The following is an 11,795-nucleotide window of genomic DNA, read 5'->3' as shown; positions in this document are numbered from 1 at the left end:
GCATCATCCCTAGCTAACAGGACCAGTGGTTTGGCCATGTCTGGATTAGACAATGTAAATGGGTGGGCACCACCACATCTTTGAGAATACCAGAGTTTAACTGCACCATGTGAAGAAGTAATTCCTTCTGTCTGTCCTGCATCTCCCACCATTCTGCTGTACTGGATTCTAGCTTTGGAAGAGGGAGAAAAAGCTACTTTCTCCATGCCATACGCTTCTATTGTGTCTTCCCTTCCCTTGCCTTTTCCCCCTAAACAAAATAGCCCCCAAATGTTTTAAGTTCTCCTTGCAGGGGAAGTTGCTGCACGGCTTCTGAGTATTTTGGTTGTTCTTCCCTGCACCTTTTCCAGCGCTGCACCTTTCAAGCTTAATATGTTGTAGATTCATTTGATCAGGGAATACTATTTAAAACATGTATATGTATGTATGTGTGTGTGTATATATATATATAATTATACACACACACACACACACACACACACACACACCATTGTGGCTGTAAGTACTTTTCAGAAATCGCAAAAGGATGCATTGCACCAGTCTCCTAAATAGCCAAATTGTACCTTTATTTCACTATTAGAAATACATCAACTGAGGCTTTTTTTTAATAGCTGTAGGTCACAAGATAAGTCATCCTTGCTAACCACACAGCTATATGCATTGTACTGATTAGAAAGTAAGCAGATGGAATCTCCTCTATTATTCCCCTCATGGCTGTGGGGCTGGGGGATTTATTTTCTACTTCCTTTCCTTAAATCCTGATACTGACTATCTCAGTGCTATTATATACCTTGGGTGTCTACATTTCTTTTTTTTAAAAAAAGTAAATTCGGGACGACATCATGCCAAGGCTTAAGAATCACTTGCTATAGAGCAATGCAAAAGCCAGAAGTTTGACATGTAAGAAACCAAATGTTGGGACAATTAAATGGTAGACACTCATTTTTTGGGGACCCTGTGGTGAGCTTATTCAAATTTACATTTGAGTCTGCTGGCCAGGGAAGTGAAAAGAGGAGCAGGCAATGCCTCATGAAGGCTCTTGATCCATAACTGCTAGAAATCTTACTTTTTCCTCGTCTTTTGTTTGAAGAGTTCACCAGAGTGTCTGCAGATTCTGACATAGCCTGTGTTTCCTGTTTTATCTCAGTTCTTAGGGGTCCTGATGTTGGCAAGGAGTTTTCTTGAGCATCTGTATACTGCAGCTTAGGCAATGAGTTCAGATCTCTTGTAAGAGCAATCTCTGGCAGCACTGCTAACAGGGAGGAAAGGAATGGTAGAAAAAAATACAAAGGTGGCGGAAAGAAAAGTCACGTCTACTTCTGACGCTGCCTACCCGGCCCCTGTGGAAATGTGTCCCTCTTTAGAAAAAAAGGTTCCCCACCCCTCATGTAGTGAATGACAATAAAGGAGGAGTTTTTAGTGGTTGGGGACAGAACACAAACCTTACAAATTAAAAGGGAACAGAAAGGCACGGCAGAGGAGTGAGTGGGTTTCATATCTGACTCTGGGCTAGGTTTTTTGCAGAGGTAGTATGGGTGGCTGAAGGGAAGTAAAGGGAATTACATGAGTCAGTGCTACAGAAAAGACTAACCGTCCCTCCTGACTTGAACACTGGGTGATGGTGAATAAGCATGATCTCATATGAAAGAAACACTTCAGCTCATTCATGCTCAGGCTCATTTTGCAAGAGGATGGTGGGGTGAGATGACTACTGCAGAGTGTCTGCCTCGTTATCTGTCACCATAAGCAACATTTAGCAATTATCTTGCTTGCTGACTAACCAACAGTGTGATTTTGAAGCATCTCTTGACAATTGGATTCAACTGCTGATCAAAGCCAGAATTCAAGATACGGGTGTACTATGTTTTTTTAAAAGTGTCGTTTCTGACTCTAGCTTGTTCAAATTCCACAAGTGTCTAAAAGAACATTTGATGGCTTTGGGTTCAGGCAGGTTCATGGCCTTTCCTTTCCTCTGCGTACAAACTTACGTCCAAGAGAGGGCACTTTTCAACATCTGCAAGCAAAGGCCAGCATAATATCTGCAGGGCACTGTCAGTTGATGTTTTTCATTACTGTCTGCTTCATTACGCCATTTTGACAGGTAGGTAGATCTTTCATAGGAAACAATCATTATTTTTAAACCAGCATATTTGCACAGAGTATCTTCATGCAATCTTGTTGTCTAGGGTCAGTCAATAAGTACATAATTTACTCACTTTTAAATCACCATGCAGTTTATTATTAGTTGGAGCTTAGTCCTTGTGAGCCCAAGTCATAGAGGTGAGTTGAAGGAAAAGTGAGAAAATACCCCTAGAGATTGTGTTTTTGAATAGGGCCAGGGAGAGGGGGGAGAGGAACAAACCGATTTAGAAAGAAGCAATATTTGGAGGGAAGGTGTTAAGAGTGAACAGCTGGAAACAGAAGGAGATGGTTGCTCAGTCAGCATGCACTCAAGCCACTTAGAACTTTAGAAGTAATGACCAGCCCATTTACAAACTGCCAACCAATGAGTGCAGCTGCTGTAAGATAGGTATAATGAGCTCCCGTGCCCAAGCACCCACTTGCACCCTTGCTGCCACATTCTTTGCCAACTGAAGTTTTCAGACACTTCAGAGGCACCCTCTATATGTTTTTATCATCCAAGACCTGCAATCTGGGATCAGAGTGCCTCTGAACCTAGAAGTTCCATTTAGCTCTTGTGGGTTAAACTTGATACAAAGGTGCCATGAGGAAATCCAGAGGCGGGGTGGAGGCTGTAAGGGAACAGCAGGGACCACCGACAGAATGTCAGTCAATCATTGGCTGGGAGCACCGCATTCTGAACCAGGTGGAAGAGAAGAATGAGCTGACGCCGCCCTTGGAAGCCTGAAGCCACCAGCAGCTCCTGTTACTACGTATGCTGGTAGGGCCAGTCCTATTGGAACACTGGGATGTTTAGTATAATTATTGTGCATTTATTTATATCGCAGCTTTCCCCCATCAGGTCTCGAGGCGGCGTACATTTAAAATAGGAACAGCTAAAAACTTATGGAGAAAAAAATTATTAAAAACAACTAAGCATTAATAGAATAAAAACATTATTGCTCTCCAAAATTACTGTTGTGCGTGTGTGTGTTTATAATGTACATATATACAAACACACATATATATTGATTTCCCTGTGCTTATTAAGAAGAGCGAGGAAACTACTCCGGGCCCGATCCCCTCCCCCACCACCCACACGTGTCACGACCATAGAGTGGCACCGGGCGGCGGCAAGAACGCTTTTCGACAAGGAAAGGGGAAACGGAAGCTCCTCTCCCCGCCACGTGACGCAGGTGCGCGCGCCGGCCGGCCAGCCCGCCCGCCTCCCTGCCTCGCGTGGAGGTCACGTGCCCAAAAGGCCGCGCCGACCGCGCGGGGGTCACCTGACCGCCTCTTTTCTTTCTCTCCCCTTCGTCCCCCAATACCAGAGCATGGCGCGAGCCACGTGACGAAGGCGGGGCGGCAGCTCACCCCACCCCCTCCCAATTCGCCCCACCTCCCTTCCCCCTGAGAGGCTTCAGGCGAGCCCCGCCCCCTCGCCGCCGTCCTCCCTCGCCCCGTGACCGACCCTCCTCCTCCCTTCCTCTTGCCCCGCCCCTCCCCTCGGAGAGCGGCTCCGGAAATGGTCGTGCTGGGCTGCGCTGCGGCTGCGTCGGGCCCCGCTCCCCGGACTGAAGGAGACTGAAGGTAACCGCGGTGGGGGGAGGGGGGAAGGTGCGGCGGGGGGGGGCGAGAGAGAAAGCCAGAGTAGGCCGCGGTTGGCGCGGTGGGGGTGGGGGGATGGGAGGAGAGAGGCGGGGCCTCGCCGGTCTCCTCCCCCTGCTGCCCCCCTCCCGCGACGAGGGCATTCCCCCCCCTCACCCCCACCCCCCTCGTCGCGCCCTGACTGGGCTCCGGCCGCCATTGCCTCCTCGCCTTCCCGGCCGCCTGCCTGGCCCTCGGAGGCCTCGCCTGAGCACCACGTGGGGCGGGAGGAGGAAGGAAGGAGACGCCGGCCGGGCTAGGCCTCGTGGTCCCCGCGCCCGGGTGAAGGGCGGCTGCCGGGAGAGAGAGGAGAGAGACCCGGCCTTTCCCCGGTTCCTCCTCCTCCTCCCGCTGACTAGGCTTTCTCTGGGAGCGTGGAGCCGGCCTTTGTGCTCCCGCTTCCTTCGGCCTGCGCAGGGTGCTCCTGGGCGCGTGCAGACGGCGCTTCTCTCTCGGCTTCCTCGCGTGCGTGCGAAGCGCAAGGTTACGGAAAGGGTGTTTCCGAACAGGGGCGAAACTGGGCTTCCATTTCACCCGGGTCAAAGACCCAGTTTGGTATCTCTTCGCACGCGCATTTGGGTAGACACACGCAGGCTGAGACTCTCAGTGGCTCCCCTCGGGGGGCTTCACCAGGGCCAAAAAAAGCCTGGCTAGCCCCCTCGTAGCTACGCCTCTCATTCTGAGGCTCTGTCTGCTCCACCAAACAAACCTTTCTTTCACATAACGCCAGTATCTTGTTTTTAAAACGTCTCCGCACCTGGAACAGATGTGAGGTTTTTCGGTTCTGAATTCGTGCCCTTTCTCTCGCTCCCCACCCCAAATGCAAACTCCACAAGGCAGCCTAGTCTCCTATAGGTCATGCCTGTGGTGCCTGTATTTTAATAAGCAGTAAATTTATTTTTTGCCCTGCATCTTACTCAAGCTGTGTTTTAAGAACGAGAACTTTCCAAGCAAATATGCCCTTGGCACAGGCCAGTAGTGGGGGACAAAGGTCCACCCTCATAGCCAGCCTCCTTTCGGAGAACGCCCTGAAACTTAGAGGAGCCTTTCCTTATCTATCCAGGTACTGAGGAGGATTTTGACCCTAAAACTTGAGCCCTTTATATGTGCTGCTGTTATAGGGCCTTAGTACTGGTACTAGGCCTCTCAAACTGCATATGAGCCCGGAAGAGAGGCCTGTGCTCTAGAAGCATAGCCAGTCTTGCATAACTATCAGTAGGAACTCAAAACTGTGTCTTTCCAATGGGCAAACACTATAATAAACAGACCCCTCTGCTGCTCAATCTGTATAATATTTATGGAGCCCAAGGCCTTTCTATGCAAGCTTCTTCAGGGTTTCTGCTATACGTACAGTTAACTCTAGATAAGTACAGTGTGAAGAAAGTCTGAAGCCAGTGTGCCATGAATAAAACATGCCTTCTAAATAATTTTGCACTATGAAAGTGTTAATCAAAATTACCGAAGAAACAGAATTTCCAGCTCCATAATCAATTCTCTCCCACAAAGTATGGGGTCAACAAATCCCTTCTTCCCATGAATTGTGCACTGTTTAAGACATGAAATCACATTTTCTGAAAGGATACCTGAAACCAAAGGGGCCTTCTAGAGCTTAGTTGCATGACAACTTTGGCATGGTAGCGCAGTACTACAATGTCTAAAGTTGAGAACAGCTGCTATCTCATATAATTCTATTTGCTGCTGAAACTATCAACCAACTCATTTCTGTACAGTTAGACCTTGTTAAAGTCCCCTCCCTGCTTATCTATAGAGCCCAGTATCTAGCACACACAGTATTTAGGGCACCATTTCCACAATTTAGAAGGAAGTGTGGAGCTTCTAAGGCCTCCAGCTACCCCTATATGCCATATTTATGATATTTGTAGCATTTGATGGAGATTGAGCTTTAATTTTATGCGAATTGAGTTTAAATAGCTTGAGGTCTTAAACCAGGTTCCCTTCTTGGCCAGTAGCCATGAGACAAACCAGGTCTGTCCCAAAATGTACTGGCAGCTTGTATTTTATGAGGTTATGCTCTTCTGAGGCCTGAAATTTAATATCTTCAACTAGCCCCCACCCTATTTGGACTATTAAAATACAAGACTGGACCTTTATAAGGTTCTTATACTTATAGATTATTTCATTTCCTTATGATTATTTCTCTTTGAGATCCTTTACATCTGAGCCTTTTAGACTGCATCTGGAAGGTCCAATCCTGCTTTCCACTGAATTGTAACTTTGTCCCAGACAAATCTTTTGTTAACACCCTCCTCTCATTCTTTCCACAATAGTATTGTTGGTATCACTTATTAAAACGTTTCTACTCTACTTTCCTTATAGAGTTCAAGGTAGCTAATGGGTGTCCTTGGATTTACCACTATGCCTTTTTGGTAGTTTAATCCATCATCTAGCCCTTTTCTGAACTCTGTAAAGTAACATGGATTAAAATAACTTCATTAATGAACCTGAATAAAAGGGAGGTGAAAGCTGCATAACCTTGAGTGGACATCTGAAGATCTTCTGGCACATAAGCTTTTGTTCTCCTTAGTACATATAGGCAGGAATCAATTGTTTTGGTACATGCTTGTGACATTCCAGTCTCCTATTGTGCATGTATAGGACTGAATGTCCCCAGACAGAATACCTTTATTGAGAGGACCAGTCACCTCCTGGATGTTTTGGACTACAGTGATGTTTGCCCATGTTGGAGAAGGCTGATATTATGCAACAAAACAGCCACTCCTCTGAAATGCGCCTGCCCCATATAAGGCTGTGATGTGCCTGCTGATTGTATATACATTTCCTTGGAAGTAAAACCCATTGAGCTCAGTAATTTACTTACAAGGCCTGCCTGCGTTCCTCTGTAGAGGTTTATCATGTGGTGGTGTATTTAGATTCCTGGATCCTGTACCCCGCTCCATATGCTTTGAAACTGGGGCCCAGATCTGCCGATAACTACGCCCCCCCCCACCGCCTCTGGAGTTTCCAGTCCCAGTATACGACCTCATAAAATGTGGTACTCCTCTCACCCCACCCCGCGTTTGAAACCTGCAGGGCTCTCGACCCCGCATAACCTGTGGTATCTAAGGCTACTGTTGTGCTTCGTAGGCAGTGTTTTGGTTCATTTGGCATAGGTAAGCACCCCGCGCAGTTCAGAATGCTCCTGCCCTAAGTGCATAGGACCTGCGGGGTCTGCATTTATGGAACACGCTGGGAAATGTAGATCTTCGCTCTTGCATCCAAACATATCAGGGGTGCTGTGGGTGGGTGCACGCCTTAACGGGGCGCAGCAGCTGCCCGCTTTTAGGCGAAGCCGGGAAGCTTAGGATCGCCCCGTTCTGTAGTGGTATTGGGGCGTGGGTGCACCCTCCTCTAAAATTCCAAGCAGCCGCACCCGGTAGGGTCTCCCCTTCCGTGGCCTCTGCGCACGTGGGAACGGGGCGGAATCCGGGCGAGAGCTGCGCGCCCACATCTGCGGAGCACTCGCCGCGCGCAGGGACCCTGCGGCGCCGGATCGGCCTTTCCCACCCCGCTTGTAGGCCCGAAGCCCGCCCGGTGCCTGCATCCCGCTGGGCCCACGTGTTCGCCTCTTCCTTCCTTGCTTGCTCGCTTCGCCCTGCCCTAGGCCGCCGTCGGGGCTGGCCCTGCTGCGGCTCCACCTCCTCCGCTCCCTCCACCTCCTCCCTCGCTGGCTGTGGCTGCTACCGCGCCGGTGCTTGGCGTCCGCCTCCGAGAACCGGGCCAGCCCCACGTGCTTGCGGCGCAACTCGGGTACGGTCGGAAGCGGCGGTGGGGGGACGGGGCCCCGGCTACGCCCGCCCGCCTGCTTTTCTCTCGCCGCCCGCCGCGGGCGCTCTTGCGGCCAGCGCGCAGGGCGCCCGGCAGTCGCCACCGCGTGGGCCGCGGCTCCCTCCCTCCCCTGCGGGGCCGCCCGGCTAGGACACGTGTCCTTGGAGCAGGCGGGCCAGGGCCTGGCTTCCTGCTTGCCATCCTGGCCGGCGCGACGCGCGGGGGAACCTCGGAGGGGAAGAAAGGCCACCCTCCACCCCCGGAGGAGGAAGGTCTCGAAGTTTGGGGTTCTCTTTTTTTGCGCCCATGTGCCATCAACCGAGGTGCGTCCGGGTCCTTTCTCTCTCCAACCCCCGACCTAAGTTCCCTTTACCCCTCGCTTTCCGGTTGCGGCTGGGTTTGGGGCTTTTGCAGAGCAGGAGAGAGGGGGAAAGGGCTTGGGGTGGTGGGGGATCTTGGTGCTTTGTATTTAAGGCACCCCCTTCTCTGAAATATTGCCTGGCCCGCCCTTATTCGCCGGCTGCTGCCCTTTCCCCAATGGATGGCTCTTCATGCTTGCCTTCCGGCCCTTTGTACAAAATAAAATAAATGCGGAGGGTAAATAAACCTTTGCATCTCCTTTGTCTTGTGCCCTCTGTTAGTTTTTGCGTGTGTTCCCCCCTCCCCACGCCCGCGCACATTGGTTGTGCCTTCTTTCCCCCAAACATATGTTAGTCCTCTTACCGCCTAGAACAGACTTAAAAATTACTCAGCAATTTCTTAAGCAACCCAATTTTACTTGTGCACATTTAAACTTTCAGATTTTGTTGTGTTGAGTTGTTGGGTTTTTATTTTGAAAACAACAGCAACCCATATTAATCTGTTTGTTCAGTCCCTGAAAGGCTGCCACTTGTTTGCGCATTTTCCTTTTAGGAAGGCGGCTTGCTGTCATGGTGGGTTTGGATGGTGATTAAAGGAGATCTTACTGTGTGGAGTAACACCAACTGTCTCTGAAAGTGTGGGAGAGGGAGGACATCTTGAACCTCGATTGCACATTTCCTGGTTTTATGTAGTTTGCCCTACAGGGGAGGGTGGAAGGCTTGTATGGTAACAGTCCACGTTCGCATTTCATGCTAAACAGCGTTTCTTGGGTTGCTTCTGGCAATGGTGGTGGGTGGAATTCTCTGCTATTTTGTCTGGGAGTGTGTTTGTGTTAAGTGAAAGGGTGAGGGGAGTCAGGGAATAAGGGTGCTCAGTTCACATCTGAAGACTTGCTTCACCTTTCTTCATAGTTGAGTGTGGGGCCTTCTGTAATGGAGGAATACTGTGGCTCTTCTTCTTTATAATTGCAGAACACATGGGTGTGTCCCTCAAAAGTAGGGCTAGGAAAATATTTCAAATTCCTAAGCTCTAGAATAAAAATAAAAAATAAAAAAATAGGAGCCAGCTCTGCCCAGGAGCAGGAAGTGTCAAAATGCAGAGCAACTACCACCATGTTTCCCCACCCTATCACTGGGCAAATGTGAGAATCACAAGTCAAACTCCTAGTTTGATGCCTCCATTGTACTTCTGGGGCTATACTGTGGGGCAGCTGCTGGCCTTGTCCTCTGGGAAGCAGTTTCCCCTCTATCCAAAGTGGTTTCCCCCTTGTTGTCTAGCATGTTACGTGTCCCCTGTGCTTATCTTCTTTCACTGTTGGCATTTGTAAATGGTTACAGGATTAAGCTGTGACCCATGAAGGTCCTGGTTCAAATCTCACTCTACACAATCTTAAAGGCACAGGATGCCTTTCTGAAGGCAGGTCTGTATCAGTGCTTGGATGGAGGGCCACCTGAAAGTCCCTTATCTACCCTATTCCATGATGGACGAAAGGCAGAATATGAATGTAATACATAGTCGCTTGCAGGGGAGGCCTTTGTCAAGCCTCAGACATTTGTGGATAATGCTAACCTACCTTACATTGTTGCTATTTTTGAAAAATACTGAGATAAAATGTGGAAAGGTGCTACATAAATACTAAATATTATTGTTTTCATTACGCAGTTTAGGAGCTGAGGCTGAGAGTGTGACTTCCCCAAGGCCATTTGGTGAGTTTGTGGCCAAGCTGGGTTTTCAGCCCAGGTCTTCTGAATCCAAGGATACAAGTTTGTTCATTTTAACCACGCTACCTGTAATTCATCCGAGATAAAGATTTGTAATGGACAGTAGCTTCTGTGTAGAGAATTGTATGTACCCTGGCACATAGTGGTGTGTGTGTTAAATGGTCAAGTTTTGTATTTTATTGAATCTGCATGCAGCAAAAAGCCTGAATTGGTCAGTCTGTATACTGGTGAAGTATACAAGTGCTCATTGCATGCAGTGATGCCTGTAGAATTCCCTATACAGAAGTCCTAAAACACCCCTAAGAAGTTCAGAAGAGCAGTTTATATTCTCAAGACTTTCCCTTTCACCCAGAAAGGTCCTCCCTCAATTAACTTCCCTCAGAAATGGTGCCTGTTGCACTCTGTTCCCTGTTCACTTCCTGTCACAGAGAAGAAGGAACAAAGTTCTGCCTTCAGGAGCAGTGCAAGGAAGGGACTAATGACAGGGTGGAGGTGCAAAATGCTTCCTCTTTCCCTTTCCCCACCTCGTCATCTGGAGAGAATCCTGCCTTTCCAGGTTTCTTTTATCTTCCCAAATCCCTTCAAATCCAGCATTTTGTTCTCACCCTGGCCAACTGGATTCTTCCAGTGCCTACAAGTTTGACAGCCTTGAGTGTTCAGATGCAGGTTTCATATAGCAATGATAACTAATAGCCAGAGATAGGCCCATCCTCCCTTAATTTGTGCCGTCCTCTTGATTGTATATCTGCAATTTGCGGTGTGATAACTAACCTAACAGTTGCCGGGGTCACTTAAGGTAATGTATGAGAAGTGCCTAGATGTTTTTACATCAGTGCAGATAAAACAAGCAGCTTGAGGTTTCATATCCGCAGTCACCAGAACACAACAATACTCCTAGATCCTTGTTTTGCCCATAAACATTCTTTGAAAGGATGGGAGAGTATCTGCTTTTGCTGGGAAAACAACAGCACAGTTGGCAGAGTAACTGAACTGCATTAAATGAACACGAGGACAGAGCATTGCTTTGGGATTCCCATGCCATCATTCCCTTTTGAAATGGGGATCTAGGGGAAAGGACTTAGATGTTAGGAGATGGGACCTAAGTCTGTTTAGATCTGGAGCAGGCTGCTTTTTGGAGTGCTTTTGTCGAAGGCCAGTTGGGCATCTGCTGAGAAGTTGCATAAAAGGGCACCATCTTTGTATACTTTTGTTAAGTGACGGAAGATATGAAAGGTTTAAGAATAATGGGTTGGAATCGTTGAATTGTAGAGTTGGAAGGGACTCCAAGGGTCATCTAGTCCAATCCCCCCTGCAGTGTAGGCATCTCAACTTCTTCATATGTGACAAATGGCCATCCAACCTCTCCTTAAAATCCTCCCAAGGAAGGAGAGTCCACTACCTCTCATGAGAGTCTGTTCCACTCTCAGACAGCTGTTACTCAGAGAGTTCTTCCTGAAGTTTAGTCAGAATCCCCTTTCTTGTAACTTGAAGCCATTGGTTTGGGTCCTACCTTCTGGAGCAGGAGAAAACAAGCTTGCTCCATCTTCCATGTGACAGCCTTTTAGATATTTGAAGATGGCTATCATATCGCCTCTCAGTCTCTTCGACACCCAGAATATGTGTGTGACTTCTGGTTTTGGTTGTAAGCAGCACTTAGACTTCGCATTAGAGAGCGCAATACCACAACTCTTTAGGACTAAGTCATGCCCCTCCAGAATTAGGCAAAAATTTGTTGCTCCCTTAACAGGATTTACAAGCGAACAACGAAGGAGAAAATAAGCAGGGTGCCTGTCCAGACATCGCAAGAACCCAAGGTAAATTGTTTCTTCCTGCCTTGTTTCTCTCAGTGGCAGCAGGGCACCATGCTGCTCATTCTCAATAAAGCACAGTAAGCTAGGAGCCCTTCCCTACCATGATGTGGTCGATCAAAAGCTTTAAGTTGGAGGTGTCAAAGGAAAGGGAGACAAGCAAGGTCTGAAAGGGAACAGTGGGGAGCAAATTTGATTCAATGTGCTTGGGCTTTATTTTTGTTAGGATAGGAGTTATGGTGTTAACCCAGCTTTCTCCAACTTGTTGCCTTGTAGAGGTTTTGAACTGCAGCTTCCATCTGCTCCTGATAGCAGTGCACATATCTCATATCTTACGCAGGGTTTAGGTTCT

At 48.3% G+C, this 11,795-nt stretch overlaps 1 protein-coding gene across 12 annotated transcripts in view; it reads left to right on the top strand.

Moving 5' to 3' along the window:
- The first annotated feature begins 3,586 nt into the window (after nt 1-3,586).
- EIF4G1 (eukaryotic translation initiation factor 4 gamma 1) overlaps nt 3,587-11,795 on the top strand; it is an 80,104-nt gene continuing 71,895 nt past the window's right edge. For 7 of the 12 annotated variants that reach the window (XM_053390693.1, XM_053390692.1, XM_053390689.1 and 4 more), the window contains exon 1: nt 3,587-3,711. The gene's annotated coding sequence lies outside the window, so the exon portion shown is untranslated. Of the gene's footprint in view, nt 3,712-7,424; nt 7,537-7,716; nt 7,835-7,856; nt 7,878-9,576; nt 9,621-11,429; nt 11,450-11,795 lie in introns of those variants that run through there. The other 5 variants (XM_053390683.1, XM_053390686.1, XM_053390685.1 and 2 more) reach the window with 5 other exon arrangements.

The sequence above is a fragment of the Podarcis raffonei genome, chromosome 5 (assembly GCF_027172205.1).
Source record: "Podarcis raffonei isolate rPodRaf1 chromosome 5, rPodRaf1.pri, whole genome shotgun sequence".
Lineage (NCBI taxonomy): Eukaryota > Metazoa > Chordata > Lepidosauria > Squamata > Lacertidae > Podarcis > Podarcis raffonei.
The sequence above is the reverse complement of the archived record's forward strand: the minus strand, read 5'-3'. Positions and strand labels throughout refer to the sequence as shown.